Below are 18,068 nucleotides of genomic sequence, written 5' to 3' on the forward strand. Positions count from 1 at the left end.
TACTTGCAACATGAACTTATGCATAAACTTATGCATAACATGTCATGTCATCAACATACTTCTCCCCTTTTGTCATCAACAAAAAGGAGAAGTACCATAATCAAGTATTTGTGATATAAGTTTAACTCATTGCATGAAAAACATAATATCTATTGTTATCATCATGCAAGTTTGCTATCATCAAATAGTAAGATATCAACATGTAAAATTGCGATTCAAGTTCTTGATATCTTAACATGATATGACATTCATAGCACCTATTCATATGAATGCTGCTTTTGATATCTCATCATAATATGACATTCATAACATCTATTCATATTCTTCAAATATGGCACTCATAGTATCAATTTATATATTTCTCCCCCTTTGTCATCAACAACAAGGAGAACGATATAAGCAAAATTTAAATATAAGTGCGATGCCATAAGTTGGTTCATGTCATTTTCCAACAGTGAGTGATAGGATACCAATTATGCAAACATCTCGAGGAAAACATGACATGGAGATAGCTTTTATTGCTTCTTCCTTTTTATTTGTTATCTTTTTACATGAAGGAGGAAAGCCATATGTGAAGTTCAAATCGATAAGATATTAAAGCACACTTCATTTTTGCAAGGATTAAGATATGTAAGTGAGTCAAATCCTTGTATGTAAAAATATCTTCCTTTTATAAGAAGGAATCATCAAATATGTTTCTCGAAAAATATTTTTCACATGATAAGTGCATTTGCTAGATGATTCCATATGTCAAAAATCAATGATGTGAATTAAACTTGATATGACATATGCTTGTTAAGTTCGGAAGAGGATAATGTATTAAGAAAATCCAAAAATGAAATTTGACACTTTCATACATTCGGACAGGGTTTTACTAGAGATATTCAATTACAATCATGAAGGTAAAACATACTTATTATCATGAAAATTTTTGTATTCAAGCACATAATTTCCAACATGTAATCATGGCAAGTAATTGTGTAAAATCATTATGACAATCAAGTGATTTGATCATTCAATCAAAAAAGTCCGAAAAATAATTTTAACACGTTTAATCATTCGGACATATTTTTGCCATAGTTTTTCAAATATAATCATGAAGATAAGGCATGCTCATCATCATGGTAGTATGATAGCAAGTTTATCATATACAAGCTAGCAAAAAATTTCTACATTTTAAGGTCCGCAAGCTAGCAATTTTGAGATGTTCAAGAAAGTAACTCTTGCTTCTTGAAATATAAGTTTTGCTAGATGTGCAAGTTAACTTTTTGCTTCTTGAGATTGGCAAGATAGCATTCCTTGGTGATGTTCAATATAGCTAAGTTCTACATCATGCAAGCTAGTGAATTTTATAACATTTTAGAACATGCATAATCACCAAAGCATCATAAATTTTAATGATGTGCAAAATTACAAATTTTGCATGATTGCATTTGTGTGTCTTGAGATTTGCAAGATAGCACTTCTTGGTGATGTTCAAGATAGCAATTTCTTCTCTTTTGACAAGTGCAATTTTTGCTTTCTTCTTGAATTGTGCAAGCTAGCTATCTCCCCTTTTGTCATTGTCAAAAAGAAGGGAAAAACCCTTTACATCAATTTTTAAATCATGACAAAGGTTAGTATCAATCTCATTTGTGCATCATTATATTTTCAAATTAAAACATGCACATTTTCAAAACATATAAACTCATTATTATATGCATGATTCCAAATCATCATTCATATTATTTCAATCATTGTTTCACTCATCACTATAGCTTATCATGCATAATATGTAAAACCATCTAACATGATATAAACATTTATTTATTTAATTTTTTAAGCATTCATGATACATCATACATTATCATAATAAAAAGCATATGCATCATTCCAAATCATAAATATTTCAAATCATCATGGTATTAATTTGTCACATTGCATTCTACCATGCATGATCGAAACTTCTCATTTGCATACATCAAAATAAATTCATGAATATCTCATGCATTCATATCATCACTTGAGGAATATTGAAAAGAAATAATTGGGTGATGAGATAAATATTTCATGAATACAAAGAATTGCATAAAAATCATATCATGAATACAAGGAATACAAGTCACAATCATTCAAGAGAAAAATCATCATTCATTTTCAATTCATTCAATTTGATAAATCAAGATCATGATTTTGATAAAACTCATTTCAAATTTAAATCATCAAAATAATTTTTATGGCTCACAAAATAAACAGATTCATGATTTCATTGATAATATATTTTTCCCCTTTTTAAGTGTTTCATTTTAAGTGGTCGATTTCATGTTAGCATGCCTTTTCATTTATGAAAACATGCATCAATTTTTTTTTAAAGCCACTGTTATTATCATGAAAATCGATAATCCATAAATATCAAGAATCATCATACATAATTTCAAAAATATATACTCATTAATCATAACTTCAAATTAAACATGATTTCATATATTCAAAATCGAGAAATAACAATGGAAATCAACATGATACACATTATTACTTCTCAACCACATATAGCATGATTTCATAAGGTATTTTTAATCAAAATCATTTTGTTTATCATAAACATGTAATTTTCATGATTATTTTCAAAATTACTAGAATGATAAGCATGATTCCTAATTGTTTGTATTTTCATTATAAAATTATTAAACATGCAATTTTCAAGAAAATTAAATAAAAAAAAATGCTTTATGAAAAGCATCATGTAATTTCAAAGTAAATTAAAGGCATTTTGATTACCTCAGCGTCGAAAGGCGTAAAGGCGTAGTTTGCCACCTCGCCTTTGTTAATTTTCTCTTCGTCTTCGGAGGAGCTCGATTCATCCCAATTTTTGTTCTTCTTCTTGCGTTCAAAGCAAGTAGTTCCGTTCTTTTTGCTTTTTAATTTTTGTTTCATTTGTAGTTTAAGTTCACCATCACTTGAGCTTATGCTCAAGTGGTCTTCAAATGTTCTATGTCCCAAATCCTTCCTGTTCTTTGGAAGGTGGTTCTCAAGTTCTTCACGTGCATTGCACGTCATTTCATATGTGATCAATGAACCAATTAGTTCTTCAAGTGGAAAAATATTTAAATCTTTTGTTTCTTGTAAAGCCGTTACTTTTGAATCCCACTTCTTAAAAAGAGAATGCAAAATCTTGTTCACAAGTTCAGAATTCAAAAAACATTTGCCTTGAGCTCTTAAACCATTGACGACATTCGTAAAACGGGTATACATGTCACCAATGGTTTCGCTTGGCTTCATTTGAAAAAGCTCGAAATCATGCAGTAAAATATTAACTTTCGAGTCTTTGACTCTACTAGTTCCCTCGTGCGTGATTTCAAGAGTGCGCCAAATATCGAAAGCCGTTTCGCACAAAGAAACCCGATTGAACTCATTTTTGTCCAAATCGCAAAATAAGGCATTCATAGCCTTTGCGTTTAAAGAAAAATGCTTCTTCTCTAAATCCGACCATTCGATCATTGGAAGAGAAGACTTTGAAAAACCGTTTTCGACAAGATTCCAAAGTTCAACATCCATAGAAATAAGAAAGATCCTCATTCGGGTCTTCTAATAGGTGTAGTCCAATCCGTTAAACAACGGTGGACGAAAAATCGAAAAGCCCTCTTGAAAGCCATGAAGAGCCATTTCTCTCGGGTGTAAGTCTGAAATGAGAAATACCAGGCTCTGATACCAATTGTTAGGATCAAGAGCACTAAGAGGGGGGGTGAATTAGTGCAGCGGAAATTTTTCAGCGATTAAAACGAAAGCTGCGTTCGTTCGATAAAAACGATTTCGATGTGAAAGCCGATTCTAAGATTACTTTAACTTGAGATTAAGCGAGATGACGTTAAAGTAGATCTATGAAGGCAGTTTGCAGTTTATGATGGAAAGCAGAATACAAGCGCAAACTGAAATGCGACGTTCGTACGATAAAAGCCGATTTACGTCTAAACGCAGATTTAGAAAGTTATGAACTTAGAAACTTATTCGTAAGATCGCAGAAGGCAGTAAACAGTTATGATTGAAATCAAAACGTAAACGTAAACTGAAATATGATGATCGTACAAAAAAAAGCCGATTTACGTCTAAACGCAGATTCGAAAAGTTCTGAACTTAGAAACTCGTTCGTAAAATCGCAGAAGGCAGTAAGCTATTGAGAAGTTTGCAGTGAAGGTAAAATGCTCAAAGGAAATGCAAACTGAGATTTAGAGTGGTTCGGTCAATCTTGACCTACTCCACTTTTGGCTTCCTCCACCGACGAGGTCACCGACGTCAACTAGAGGCCTTCCTTCAATAGGCGAAGGCCAACCACCCTTTTACAGATTCACTCCTTTTGACGGGCTTAGGAGACAACCCTTACAGAAGTTTTCTGTCCTCTCTTTACAACTCAAACTTTGAAGAACAGAAGGAGGAGAACTTTTGGTCTTTACAACAGTTTTGAGCTCTAAAAATCACTGAAAAATATCAAGATTTCGGGTAAGTTCTTATTGTCTTAGTGCTGAATGGGTGGGGTATTTATAGGCCCCAACCCAGTTCAAATTTGGAGCTCAAAACTGTCAATTCCCGAAATTCTGGGATCAGGCGGTTGCACCTCCTGACTAGGGCAATTGCACCGCCTGGTAGAGCTCGAAGACTGAGCCTCTGGGCGGTGCCACCTCTGTCAGGGGCGGTTGCACCTCTCTACCAGAGCTCGAAGACCGAGCTCAGACGGTTGCACCTCTTGACTGGGGCGGTTGCACCGCCTGGCAGAGCTCGAAACTTGAGCTCAAGCGGTGCCACCTCTTGTCAGGAGAGGTTGCACCGCCCAGTCTCGCTTGGAGACTGAGCCCAGGCGGTGCTACCTCCTGGCTGGGGCGGTTGCACCGCCCAGTCTCGCTCGGACACTGCCTCCTGGGCGGTGCTACCTCCTACCCTAGCGGTGCTACCTTCTAGCACTATTTCAGGTCCGAATGGGTTGATTCATTCGGCCCAATTTGGATCTTTCAGGGGCCCGATTGCCCCAAGATTAAGTTAATGGGATCACCTCCCATTTCTAACTTGATCATTGTGCTAACTACAATTATTTCCTAAGACATTTACTGCAACTTGCTCCGGTACGTCAATCGCTTCTTTCGGCGAGCTTTCGGCGAACTTCCGTCGATCATCCGATGAACCCTCGGTGATGCTCCTGCGGACTTCCGGCAAACTCCTGGACTTGCGACGATCCACTTGGCGAGTTCCAACGAGCTTCTTTGGCAAGCTCTTGGACTTCTCGGATTTGTTCCCGTAGAACCTCCGACGACCATCCGAACTTCCGTAGAACTCTCGAACTCCCAACGTGATCATTGTCTTGACTCCGGCGCAACTCCTGCTGCATGTCTTACTTTCATCATAGTTAATCCTGCACATGTAAACAAAACTTCGATCGAGACAATTAATCATAAGCAATTAACCAAGTTGTCCGGCATGTCATTGGTCCCTCGACGCTTCGTCCGATTCTTCGGCGCATCGTCCTTTCCTGCGGCCTATTGCCCAATCGGCCAGTTGGCTCCGCAACTCCGATATCTTGGCACAATACCCGCTCTTCTTAGCCCGATGCCCGAGTCCACGGCCCGAAGCCTTCTGTCGATACGTCGACCGATCCACCGGCCCGACGTCCAATCTTCTGACATGTTCCTCCGGCACAACATGATTTTCCTACTTTAATTGTCTCATCCTGATTGAGGCATCTCTGTGTCACTCAAAACGCAGATTAAATCATAAACATTTATCAAGTAGTTTCATCATCAAAATACGAGATTCAACAAAAGAAAATATATGAGCTTACAATGACATTATTTAATGAACATAACATACCTAAATAATTTTGGATCAAAGTCATTAATGCGACATGACCAAGGTTCTTATAAGATCTGATCTATCTAAAACTCTTCATAAATTGTAGAACCACAAAAGACCCAATATTTTATATTTCAAAACTTTTGATTATAAATATTTTATTTTAAATGACAAGGATGTCTTTAAATTTAATATAAAATATGATGAAAGGTATTTTTCTTGGATATTCTTCTACCTCTAAAACTTATCAAATTTTAAATAAAAGATCTTTAGTTATTGAGAATATATTCATGTTGTCTTCAATGAATCTCTTCAAACTAAGAAAATTAATTTTGATAATAATTTTAAATTTGATAAATTAAATTTAAATAAACTCTCTACTCTTCAAAGCAATTTAAATACATATACTTCTAAAGAAATCTTACCTAAGAAATGAAAGTATATAGATGTACATTCTAAAGATCTTATTATTGGGGATATAATAAAACATGTTCAACCTCATTCTTTTTAAAAAAAATGTTTATACAAATACTATTTTTTATCTCAAATTAAGCTTAAGTGCATTGACAATGCTTTTAGATATGACTCATGAATCTCAATAATCTATGAAAAGCTAAATCAATTTAAATGAAATAAAGTTTAAATACTTATTCTTAGATCTAGTGATCATCTTATAATTAACACGAAATGGGTCTTTAGGAATACATAAGATAAACAGATGTCGTGATTCAAAACAAGATTATGATAAGCCAAATGTTTCAACCAAGAAGAAGATATAGACTATGAATAAACATTTATTCCTATAACTAGACTTGAAGGCATAAGGATACTTTTTACCTATGTATGTTTTAAAAATTTTAAATTATTTCAAATTAGATATTAAAAGTATTTTTCCTAGTGATTTTATCTCCGAAAAAATTTATGTTGAACAACCATCTAAATTTAAAAATGATATTTTTCAAATCATATATAAATTATTTAAGATTCTCTATAGGTTAAAATAAGCCCCTATGGCTTGATATAAAAAGCTTAGCTTTTTTCTTATACAAAATAACTTTTCAAAGAACAACATCGATACCACATTGTTTATTGAATATTTTAATAATAATTTTTTATTATTTAAATTTATGTTAATGATATTATTTTTTGTTCTACTATTGAATTTTTATGTGAATCAATTGCTAAGAGTATGAGTTGAGAATTTGAAATAAGCTTCATAGGTGAATTGACATTTTCCTTAGGATTACAAATTAAACAAATAAATAATGAGATTTCAATTAGTCAAACTTAGTATATTCTTAATTTATTAAAATAATTTTATATGAAAAATGATAAAGCTATCAACATACTAATGAATATCTCTGCTAAATTAGATATGGATAATGAACGAGAATGCTTTGATTAAAAGACTTATAGATGTATGATAGGTAGTTTACGATACCTTACTGCAACTAATGATAGGACTTTGTACAAGATTTCAAATGATAGGACTTTGTACAAGATTTTAATTTAATCTTAAACAATCTTATTATAAAGTAGTAAAAAAAAATTAAATACTTAAAAGGAATGTTGGGATTATGATATCGTAAATCTAAAATTTTTGATTTGATTGCTTATATTGATGCTAACTTTGTGGGATATGGAAAAGATGGAAAAAGTATCTTTGAAATTTATTAGTTCTTAGGTCATGTACTTATTTCTTGGTCATATGAGAAGTAAATCTCTATTGCACTATCTACAACTAAAGTTGAATATGCTATGGCAAGTGCATTTTGTGCAAAGATAATTTGGATGAAAAATACTTTAAAAGATTATAAATTTTGCTTTTAAAATGTCTATATAAAGTGTGACAATATTAGTGCAATTTGCTAATCAAAATATTCTATTCAACATTTTTGAACCAAGCATATTGATTTTAGATATCATTTCATTAGGAATTATATAAGTAATCATGATATTTTTTGGATTTCATAGACATAAAATATCAACTTATAGATATTTTTACTAAACCTCTAAGTAGGATTTAAATTAACTTTATTAGAAAAGAAGTAGGAATGTTGAATCTTTCAAATGTATAATTAAATACCTTTTACTACTACTTCTTCTATGATTCTTTCTTTTTACTGATATATGAGAGAGATTTATCCAAATGAATTATGATTTATACTAGATTTTTCGCTTGACTTCTTAGTGTCTATGAATTGAACTTATCTTTAATGACATAATATTGAGATCTTTCATTACCATGATATCAAAGTAATTTTTATTTTCACAAAATTGGATCATTGATCTACTCCTCTATTTTTGCTGATGACAAAAGGAGAGAAATAGTAACTTATGTTTTTTTATCGTTGACAAAGAGGGAGAAATAATGGCTATTGTTTAACTTTTATTTATCTTTGTCGATGACAAAGGGGGAAATGTGGTGACTCATACATGAACAAGTAGAATCATGTTGTCTATTTTTTTTCTTTTTTGGTTATACAACTCATATTTAATTTATGCAAATTGTTAATTTACATTTATCTCTTGATTGACATTATATCGTGATAATGGTTGAAATTTAAAATTTAAAATGATTACAATTATAACTAGAAATTTAAACCTTCATTGAATAATTAGGTTTAAAATGATAATATCAAAAAGATTGAATTTGTTTCAATTTAAATTTAGGATAAGTATTGAAAATATATATGCTTTTTATTTTTGAGTTCAAATTCTTCGTAATTTTTATAATATAATGGGAGACTTGTTAAGACCCATTATCAATTGGTTATCATCATAAAAAAGGAAGAGATTTTTGAATCATGAATTTTAATGATGAAATTAATTAATAAATTTATTGGACTAATATAATTTTAAGATAAATGATACAGGAAAATACTTCAATCATGGAATTGGACTATCGAGGGGCTAACTTTCAAGTAAGAGAGCTAGATGTTGTACGAGAAAATTATCGTATCAAAAATTGAATGCCGAGCTAGAAGATTGGTCGACGTGTTGGAGATTAGATTAAATGCTATAGGTTTAGGTATCATGCTAGAAGGATCAAATACTACATCAGAAGATTGGATGTCATGAAAAAATCAACATGCTGGTGGAATGTGAAATATGTCAAAAGAAAGGGTGATGTACTAAAAGTTCAGACAAAGTGTTGAAAGGTCGGATGACATGTCGGAAGAGTGGATAATATGCAAAAGCTTTAAGGATATACTAGATGAATGATTAATTTATCAATGTTTTAATCGAGGTAATTTCAACCCAATTTAAGTTAGTATTGAGCTAAAACAAAACCAACTTATTAATAAAACTATTGGGCTTAAAGTGGAGCTAAATTATGTATGTTAGCGAGCCTAAACAACTTGGGTGGTGGTACTAGCAGACCCAAGTGATAGTATCGCTTAAACTAGCCAACAAGCACTATTTGTTCTTTGTTAACATTTTAAAACAATGGTACTACTTAGGGCAATGATAATATCACTTAAAATTCAAAAATTATGATGACGGTACCATCAAAGTCCAGAATCATAACTCGTGTCAAAAGTGTCGATAATACCATCCATATCTTAAAATTTCAAAGATTTAAAAATTTGACTCAATTCATGAAGTCTTTTGGAGCTTATAAATATCAGGCTTTGTTAATGGAACTTCTATTCCAAATTAGTGAAGTGTAAATCTTTTATGAAAAGATTTGAGCTTTCATTTTGAGTATAGTTTAAGTTTCCTTCTATAAAGCTCGATTGAAATTCTAATTTATAAAAGATAAAAGAACTTTAAAAAGGAGAAAATATTAATAAGAATTATTAATTTTCGTTTGTCGAAAAGAAAATCGATAGTAAAAACCAATAACTTCGAGAAAAGAAAAATCAAGAGTGAACATACATCGAATATGTTTAATGGTGACTTAGTTTTTTTTTTTTAACTAGTAAATTAACTTGGTCTCGATTTTAAAAATATGTTGATTTTTCGATCAAATTTTAAAATTAATTAAAATTATTATTATACTAATTCAATCCTCCTTAGTATCATTAAGATTCTAACAATATAAACTTTTATAATAAAATTAATAAAAACTCATTTAAAAATACATAAATATATATAACATTTGCACTCATCTATTTTTTACCACTTGCAATAATCACTTACATTAATTTATAATAAAAAATTCATGATTAAAACAATCATACTAACACATCATAAGATATATAAAGAACGAAAATCATATTTAAAACAAAGCCTATAACACTTAATCATATACAGCAAGAGAAATAAATACTTACCCAGATTTTTATTATTTAAAAATAAAAATTATTATTTTAAATATTGCGTTGAATTAGTCCGTGAAACCCTTATATGTATGTGGTGATCACGATGGCATGAAATTAAAGCAACGAAACATATGGGCGAAAGACAGTCACATCATCAATGACTACGACGATAAATCTGAGACTTGTTAGTTGCTGCTGTATCAAGTTATAAAAGGGCCAACAAGCACTTCTCTGGCAACTCCACAATTTAATCAAGCCGATGACTGTCATTCAGCATGAATTATTGCCCTTTTATCTTCCCATCTGATTTCCAACTCCAATAATGATGTGTCTTCGAAATGTGTCTTGTGGTGATTTTGCAATCCCCCAACAATAGGACTCTCGTGTCGGTGGCAACCCTTCTCAGCCATTGCAACAAATACCTTGCATACCTTGCATACCTTGCATCCCTTTATCAACAAATACCCGAATCATAAGGAGAAATCTAGATGGAATAACAAATCTTAAATCTACTCTTTGCAGAAAAAAAGTGAAGTGTCATCTTGCAGTGAATAGCGCGCAGCAATCTTTGCAAGCATGCCGAAAGCACAAGAGAGTAAGAGAGCAGAAGGCAATATAAAATCAGAACCTTGCTCCTCCCATGCCTACCAATAAAATATGTTAGGAGGAGCAACCCAAGAAATAGTGTCATCAACGCCTACCTTTAGTCTTCCAACTCCAATGCAGCGCACCAATTACCTCATCCCAATAACCTTCTCGGGTCAGAATCGGTGCTTGTCATTCCTCTTGTGCTTCACTACTCATACAGGTATCAAATCAACGAAATTTGTTTGAATGGATTGGATCCAAACCAAACTTCATAGATGGTGGCAGGAGGCTAGGAGTCCCTTCGGGAGGGCTGCGATAGACAAACGACAAAAGATGATTTGCTGCTTCTACGAGTGGAAGAGGAGGAAGCAAGAGGCGCCAACCGGAGAGATATCTCTATCGGCAGAAGATGATGGGGTGGGATAATGGATACAAGCGGCGGTGGCTCGGATTTTTCCTCCGAAGACCAATAACCAAAGGAATCCTACTAATATGGAAAACTATTAATCATCCTCTTCCCAAAGTGGGTCTTGCCCCTCGATATAACATTTGCAAACTCTTAGGGGTAAATAAGTCAAAAAATATATATTTTTTTAACAATTCAGATTTTCTCTGGTACCAACTAATGAATTGGTATCAAGTAAATTATACTAAACTAGCCATTCATAAAATTTGTACCATAATAAATACCAACTAATCATGATTAATTACTATATTATAAAATCATTACAAAATAAAATCAGTCGGATCAAGTTAGAGTATGACGTAGATCTAGTCAAGTAATTCATAAAATTTGTACAATAATGATTAAATGATTTAAACCACTGAGTGAATAAATAATAAATAAAATATTATATTATTAAATTATTATTAAATAAAATCAATCCCATCAAGTCCAAGTATGATCTGGATCTGATCAAGACCCGGCAGGCGGGATAAAGTTTCTCTAGGTTATTCGAGTTCCTAGAATTGCATCATCAATCATGCTCAGATATGAGTGGTTGTTTTCTCCTGATCATCATCTCTTTTCAACTTGAAGATTTTTCTTTCTTCATCTTCTTCTCCAGAAACTGATTAACAAATTACAGATGTCATCAATTCTTGATTTATTTCTGTGCCTTTTTCTCCTCTTCTATAGGAAAGAAAGGTGTCCGTCCATGTGGCCAGCAAATTCATGGACGCTACCATGCTACTTACTTCCCTTCGATTACTACCTCCAAAGCCGGCATAATCCGCACTCTGCAACATGGGCTCTGTTCTGCATTTCTACAGATGAACTTTTGGATAGTTCATTTATGATTTCTCTTTGAATATTAGGACAAAATTTGCCAATAATCTGAGGGAACTGCAACCATTCGACTTGGAACATCTGCCGAAGCATTTTTTCTAATTGATGTGCCACCGTATGACAATCTGCACATACTATCTATGTATGATAACTTCTTAGAGCAGATTTAAGTCAAAATTCCTCTAGTCAATTTCAAGTCAAAGTTTCCTATAATAAAGCCATCATGCAATTTTCAGCAAATTTACATACATACATACATATATACATACATATTTCTGGCTAATTAGTGTTGCTCCCCTACGAACACATTTCACTTGTGTGATCGATCTACTGAACCCAAGGCCTGATGCCTAGCTAATATGGAGGATGACATGCAGGAGAGTTTGTGATGGCATTTGCGTCTCAGAAACTTCATCTATCTAAGCGTACATGGAATCCCCCCTTGGGTACCCAACCATGAGAGTGACCACTTCTTTAACAACTACTATGGCTACAAGGACAAGCATATGCTTCTAGTCCACAATGGTGGTCAAGCATATGGTAACTTTGTGCGGTCCTCTACTTTTTGGATGACCCTCCACTTTAACAATGAATCTTGAACATGTCTCCAAAAGTTTGTCATTCATCTTATGCTCATGCATCGTATATTTTGCCCGCGCTGGCGAACACAGTCTTGCTATGCAAGAAAGACCACCTCAATCTCTCAGCTACACCAGTCTCCAGCTCTAAAACTAAATTGAAAGTTCCAAGCTTAAGACCGGACCGAACCCCGAATCCAAATATGCTACTTATTAATTGCTACTAGAAATTAAATTTGCTTAAGTAGATTTTCCAAATCTGCTTCTGCTCCTAAATCTACATGGTGGCATGGCAAAGACTTCAAGAATGAGTCGTTGCTCTCCTCCATCGAAGTGCAACATTCTTCACCCACCTTTTTTTCTCCCTTTTGCTTTCTGTAAAGTAGAAAAATATTCTCTGGAGCTTTTAAAACGATTCGATCTCTTTCTTTAGTCACTTTCATCAACCAGGAATTGTCAAACATATCATGGACTGGGATTACTTTGGCCTCCCACTAACTATCCTATCGCAAACTTATCTCGGAGAAATGCTATGTAGGACCGGCAAAGGCCATGCATCCCACCACAGTCATCAGATTGTCCACCGCTATCACCTCATACCACGAAGGATCAAGACAAGTTTTGACACATTGATCATTCCCTGTCCCACATTAAAAAGAAAAAAAAAAAAAAAGAAGCTGTTGATCATTTCTATCTTCAAATTCATAAAGAGAAGGCAACATAAAATTGCCATCGGATTAATTTTCAAGCAACCGGTAATACTATATTTCCCTGATTCGAGACGGACTTAATGAGATGATTGCCGCAAGTTTGCATTTTCTAAACAAGGTGAACTGTGGCCTGAATCATGTTATGCAGTTTCTTGAGGATACGTTAAGACTGAAACAGAGGAATAAATCCTACGAAGCCTGATTTCCAAGAGCATCTTTGTGGTTGCAGGAGTTCCCAAAACAATCATGGTAGTCTATGTCAATAGTTGATCAAATACTTCATTCACTTTCCCTTCTTTGACAACCTTGAAGCACCCAGAAATTAAAGTAGCATATCAGAAATCTTCTTGATTCTTTGGTGTCAAGTATAAATCATGTTGTGAAAGCCTCGAGTAATCACGCAAAACAAGGTCACCAAGTCTCGAGTAAACACCACAATGAAACCAAGACAACCATTTGAAATCCTCTCTATTTTTCTTCCTCGGTATTCCAAAGTACATCATATCATTCTTATATATAGACAAAGATCAAAGCCGAACGCCTACAGATAGATGGCAAAGCGCATGGCCTCCCCGACCATCAAATCACCTACCTCCGCTGCATGGAGACGGCCCCCTGCTTCCATGTCCTCAGCCTGGCATGCAAAGCAAGTCGCTACCGCCAGCGGCGCACGAGCGATCGCCAACAGCGTCGCGAGAGCTCCCCACGGGCGGCGCGCGGCCGCTGCATCCTCGGGAGTGAGCGCCAGAGCCGCCTCGTCGAACACCCGTGCGCTGCGCTTCTTGGGCCATCTCAGCCTCCTCGTCACGGCCGACAGGAGCTGCAGCATGGCTACCACCGGGAGCTGTATCAAGTCAGAAAGGTAATGGAAGATGGTTTGCTTCTACCGACACCTCCAAACTTCTCCCTGCTCTCGAGGGGAATTCTAATGAGCAGGCGATGGGGGTTGGCCACTGCCTGCTCTCCTCTTTTTGCTGGTGCCTCTCTACCGAGAGGTGCAATGATTTGCTAAAGCAAGCACGATAGGGATGCACATACACGACGAAGTGACTCCCCTGGGAGTCTAAATGGAGACCTTGGATATGATCATGTTCCAACTTAGGCCAAATGGTTCTACTTTTTGCGTTAAATCGAACCCAGTTCATCCCTTAAAAGGTACTGTTCTTAGGTTCTGTGTTTCCTTTTTCTTTTCATCCACATGATGCCATGCCATTCCATTTCTTTATTTCCACCGGTAAAGTTAATTTGATCTCCTTGCGCTGGAATCCTACTCGACAGGAAACCGCAACCTGTTACTGATTTCCTACAGAAACAGGGAACAATCTACCATAACAATTGGTTTAGATGATCACATCTTCGTCAGAATGTAGAGATGAACCAAGTGGGAACAAAGACTGCTGAATGAGTGCGTTACAGTGAGATGGAAAAGTGGTGAAGTGAAAGTGATTTCTTGATCTCATTTTTCCACTACGTTATATTATATTGGGTGAATTGTAGTTGAGGTGGACCGTCATCATCCCCAATTATGAGAAAGTCAAATGGCATTAGCATGTAAGGTCAAGCACTTACCAAGCAAGATGGCAACTAGTGGCGTTTCAAAGGGAATGATGGCATGCACTTCCTCCCGAACAGAAGTCTAAACCACAGACTTCATAGTGGGAAGAGTCTTTTTGGATGAAATGGAATATGGGAGTCGAGTTGGACAAGTTGACGGGACTCTCTGCTGGGACTCTCTGGGCTTTGCTCGAGGCCACTTTTGAAGATCACATTTCTTGTCATGGTATCTTCCACCTGATGGATCGAGTAGCTGCTGAAACTTGATTTGCAACCTTGGAAGAGACGAGAGATAGATTTAGTCCATAGGAAGAGAAAGCAGGAGCAGGATCTCCTCCTCGTAGGTTAGGGCGTTGCACGCACTGCAATATGCAGATAACAACGCTCAGACTAATTTGGGTGCATGGAAAGTGGACAAGGATTAGGTTTCTCGGCCAAAAGGCTTGCTTATGAATCCAGCTGTGGCAGGCTTTATGATCACAAAGTGAAACAGCTTTTGGAACATATGTGTGGCTGCAGATGCTCATCCATCATCTATCTGCTTTGTAGGTTCCTTGGTTTGGCAAGGCAAGCTTCGTTTGTTTAGCAGCAGCAGGTGCAGACAAGAAGTAACGTGTTTGGTCCGCTCTACTGGCAATGATTAAAAGGTCGGATTCTACGTTCCGCATCCGATCACTTTTGCTGTTGCCCTCGGCGAGCAAACTTGTGTGGCTTCTTCACTTGGGATAAGATGAGGTAGAAGAAGGAGAATGCTGGTTGAAAGCACAGTCCTTGCGATGGATAAGCATGCGAGCCAAACTATGAATCACATTAGTTATCTCTGCTTTTGTTTTTTTTATTTTTTATTTTTTATTTGTTACCCATTAGTCTTGATCTTAGAGGTTGAGAGATCCATTCCTGTCGCTGACCTGAATGCCTAGTGATGCAGCCAATTCGATGTGCTTGCCACGATACGAGTCAATGGCCATGGTGGTCCGCTGGCTAATAACAATGTTTTCTTGGACTCACTTTGCTCCCTACCCATTCCAAACATGTATAAGATTTGCAGCTTAAGTCACCAGGAACCATGACTCGGTAGATATGCCGATACGAGGCATTTCGGCGATAAATCAAAAATCAATCTTTTGATATATTCTTTTGAAATTTTTCGAATGAAACCGAGTGAGACTATTAGCACATGTACATCCATTTCACGGATGTCGTCAATGGTCTAAAAGGACTCGGCAAAAGTTTTTCGGATTTTGAACTCGTAAATAAGATTCTAAGATCTATTCATAAGAGTTGGGACCCTAAAGTCACTGCTATTAAAGAGGCTAAAGATTTAAACAACTTCCCTCTTGAAGAACTAATCGGGTCATTAATGACCTATGAAATGACTTGCAAGGCTCATGAATAGCAAGAAGACATCCTTATAAAGAATAGGAAGGATATGACACTTAGAACTTTAGATGACCACTTCAGAGAAAACTCAAGTGATAAGGACTATGACGATGACTTGACAGTTCTAACAAGGAAATTCAAAAAATTCATTAAGAAAAATAAGTTTAAAAATGACACAAAAAATAAATTTAAACAAAAAAAGAACCAAGTAATTTGCTACGAGTGCAAAAAGTCAGGACACTACAAAAGTGATTGTCCCCAAGCCAAGAAGAGAACATCAAAGAAGAAGGCGCTCAAAGCAACGTGGGATGACTCGAGCACGTCCGAAGAAGAGGAGTCCAACACCAGTAAGTTGCCCATTACGCCTTAATGGCCATCGGAGAAGAGGTAACAAATTTAATTGATGCAGATTTATCATTTGAATAATTATTAAATGCCGACTTATTTGATGAATGTAAAACAATTAGTAGAAAATATAAATTGCTGAAAAATAAGCATGATAGTCTTGTTAGCAATTTTGATAAATTAAAAACTGAATATCATGATAGTTTAGGTCAATGTGAAAAATGCCATAATCTAGAAACTCTCCAAAAGGAGAACTTGCTACTTAAGGACGCCTTGAAGAAGTTCGAGGTTGGTAGCAAGTCTTCGAACATGATCATTACAAATAAGGGCCACATTCCCAAAAGAAGTGGAATCAGATTTGTGAGAAATCCTTACCAAAATCCAACCACCTTCATAAAGGGCTCTATCTTACATGTTCGACACCAAAGTAAATGCAACTTTTGTTACAAACATGGACATAAAACGTATCATTGTCCATTCAAGAAAATTAGCCCGAACAAACTGATTTGGTTTCCTAAAGGAACCATGATAAACTCTATGCAACATAATAAACAATGTAGATCAGTTTTTGAGGCACCCAAAAGTAAATGGGTACCTAAAAATTATCCTTTCTTGTAGAGACATATACCATCACAAGCTAGGAGCAAGAGATGGTACATTGATAGTGGATGCTCAAGGCATATGACCGGAGATCCATCTCAATTCTCTAAGCTCACTAGCATAGACGAAGGCTATGTCACCTAAAATCATTGGCAAAGGAACCATAGGTAACAAATCCAACTTCTTTATTGAAGATGTTTTGTTAGTTGATGGTTTAAAACATAACTTCTTGAGTATTAGTCAATTATGTGATAAAGGATATATCGTCAAATTCGAATCTAATGCTTGCATCATTGAAAAATCACACAAAAACACATCTATGATTGCATTAAAACATAATAACGTATACACCATTGACATCAATGATCTTTGCAATGAAATGTGTTTCTCGGTTTTGAATGAGGATGCTTGGCTTTGGCATAGGAGATTAGGTCATGCTAGCATGAAACTAATCACTCAAATATTATCCAAAGAACTTGTACGAGGAATTCCTCATATCAAGTTCATCAAAGATAATGTGCGTGATGCTTGTCAATTAGGAAAACAAATTAAGGGTAGTTTCAAATCTAAGAATCAAATAAGCACCTTTAGGCCCTTACAATTGATCCATATGGACTTGTTCGGACCAATCTCTACATCAAGCCAAGGAGGTAGCAAATATGCCTTCGTCATTGTAGATGACTATATTAGATACACATGGACTTATTTCTTAAAACACAAAAATGAATGCTTTAGATATTTCACCAAGTTTTGTAAACTTGTTCAAAATGAAAAGGGTTTTAAGATTTCATCAATTTGAAGTAATCACGGTGGTGAATTTTAAAACCGTGATTTTCAAAAATTTTATGAATCTAATGGATACAACCATAACTTTTCTACTCCAAGAAATCCTCAACAAAATAGAGTAGTAGAAAGAAAGAATAGAAATTTACAAGAAATGGCA

At 35.1% G+C, this 18,068-nt stretch overlaps 3 long non-coding RNA genes across 3 annotated transcripts; 1 reads left to right on the forward strand and 2 right to left on the reverse strand.

The window, feature by feature from the left end:
• Positions 1 to 10,233: 10,233 nt before the first annotated feature.
• Positions 10,234 to 11,139, reverse strand: LOC135648300 (uncharacterized). The gene is made up of 2 exons (XR_010500888.1): positions 10,784 to 11,139; positions 10,234 to 10,531 (listed from the first exon to the last, which is right to left on the reverse strand). It is a non-coding gene; the product is annotated as an uncharacterized LOC135648300 (long non-coding RNA).
• Positions 11,140 to 13,684: 2,545 nt separating this feature from the next.
• LOC135649252 (uncharacterized) lies at positions 13,685 to 14,950 on the reverse strand. The gene is made up of 2 exons (XR_010501205.1): positions 14,816 to 14,950; positions 13,685 to 14,549 (listed from the first exon to the last, which is right to left on the reverse strand). It is a non-coding gene; the product is annotated as an uncharacterized LOC135649252 (long non-coding RNA).
• LOC135649250 (uncharacterized) lies at positions 13,944 to 15,807 on the forward strand. The gene is made up of 2 exons (XR_010501204.1): positions 13,944 to 14,401; positions 14,525 to 15,807. It is a non-coding gene; the product is annotated as an uncharacterized LOC135649250 (long non-coding RNA).
• The last annotated feature ends 2,261 nt before the right edge of the window (positions 15,808 to 18,068 follow it).

This window comes from Musa acuminata, chromosome BXJ3-9 (assembly GCF_036884655.1).
Source record: "Musa acuminata AAA Group cultivar baxijiao chromosome BXJ3-9, Cavendish_Baxijiao_AAA, whole genome shotgun sequence".
Lineage (NCBI taxonomy): Eukaryota > Viridiplantae > Streptophyta > Magnoliopsida > Zingiberales > Musaceae > Musa > Musa acuminata.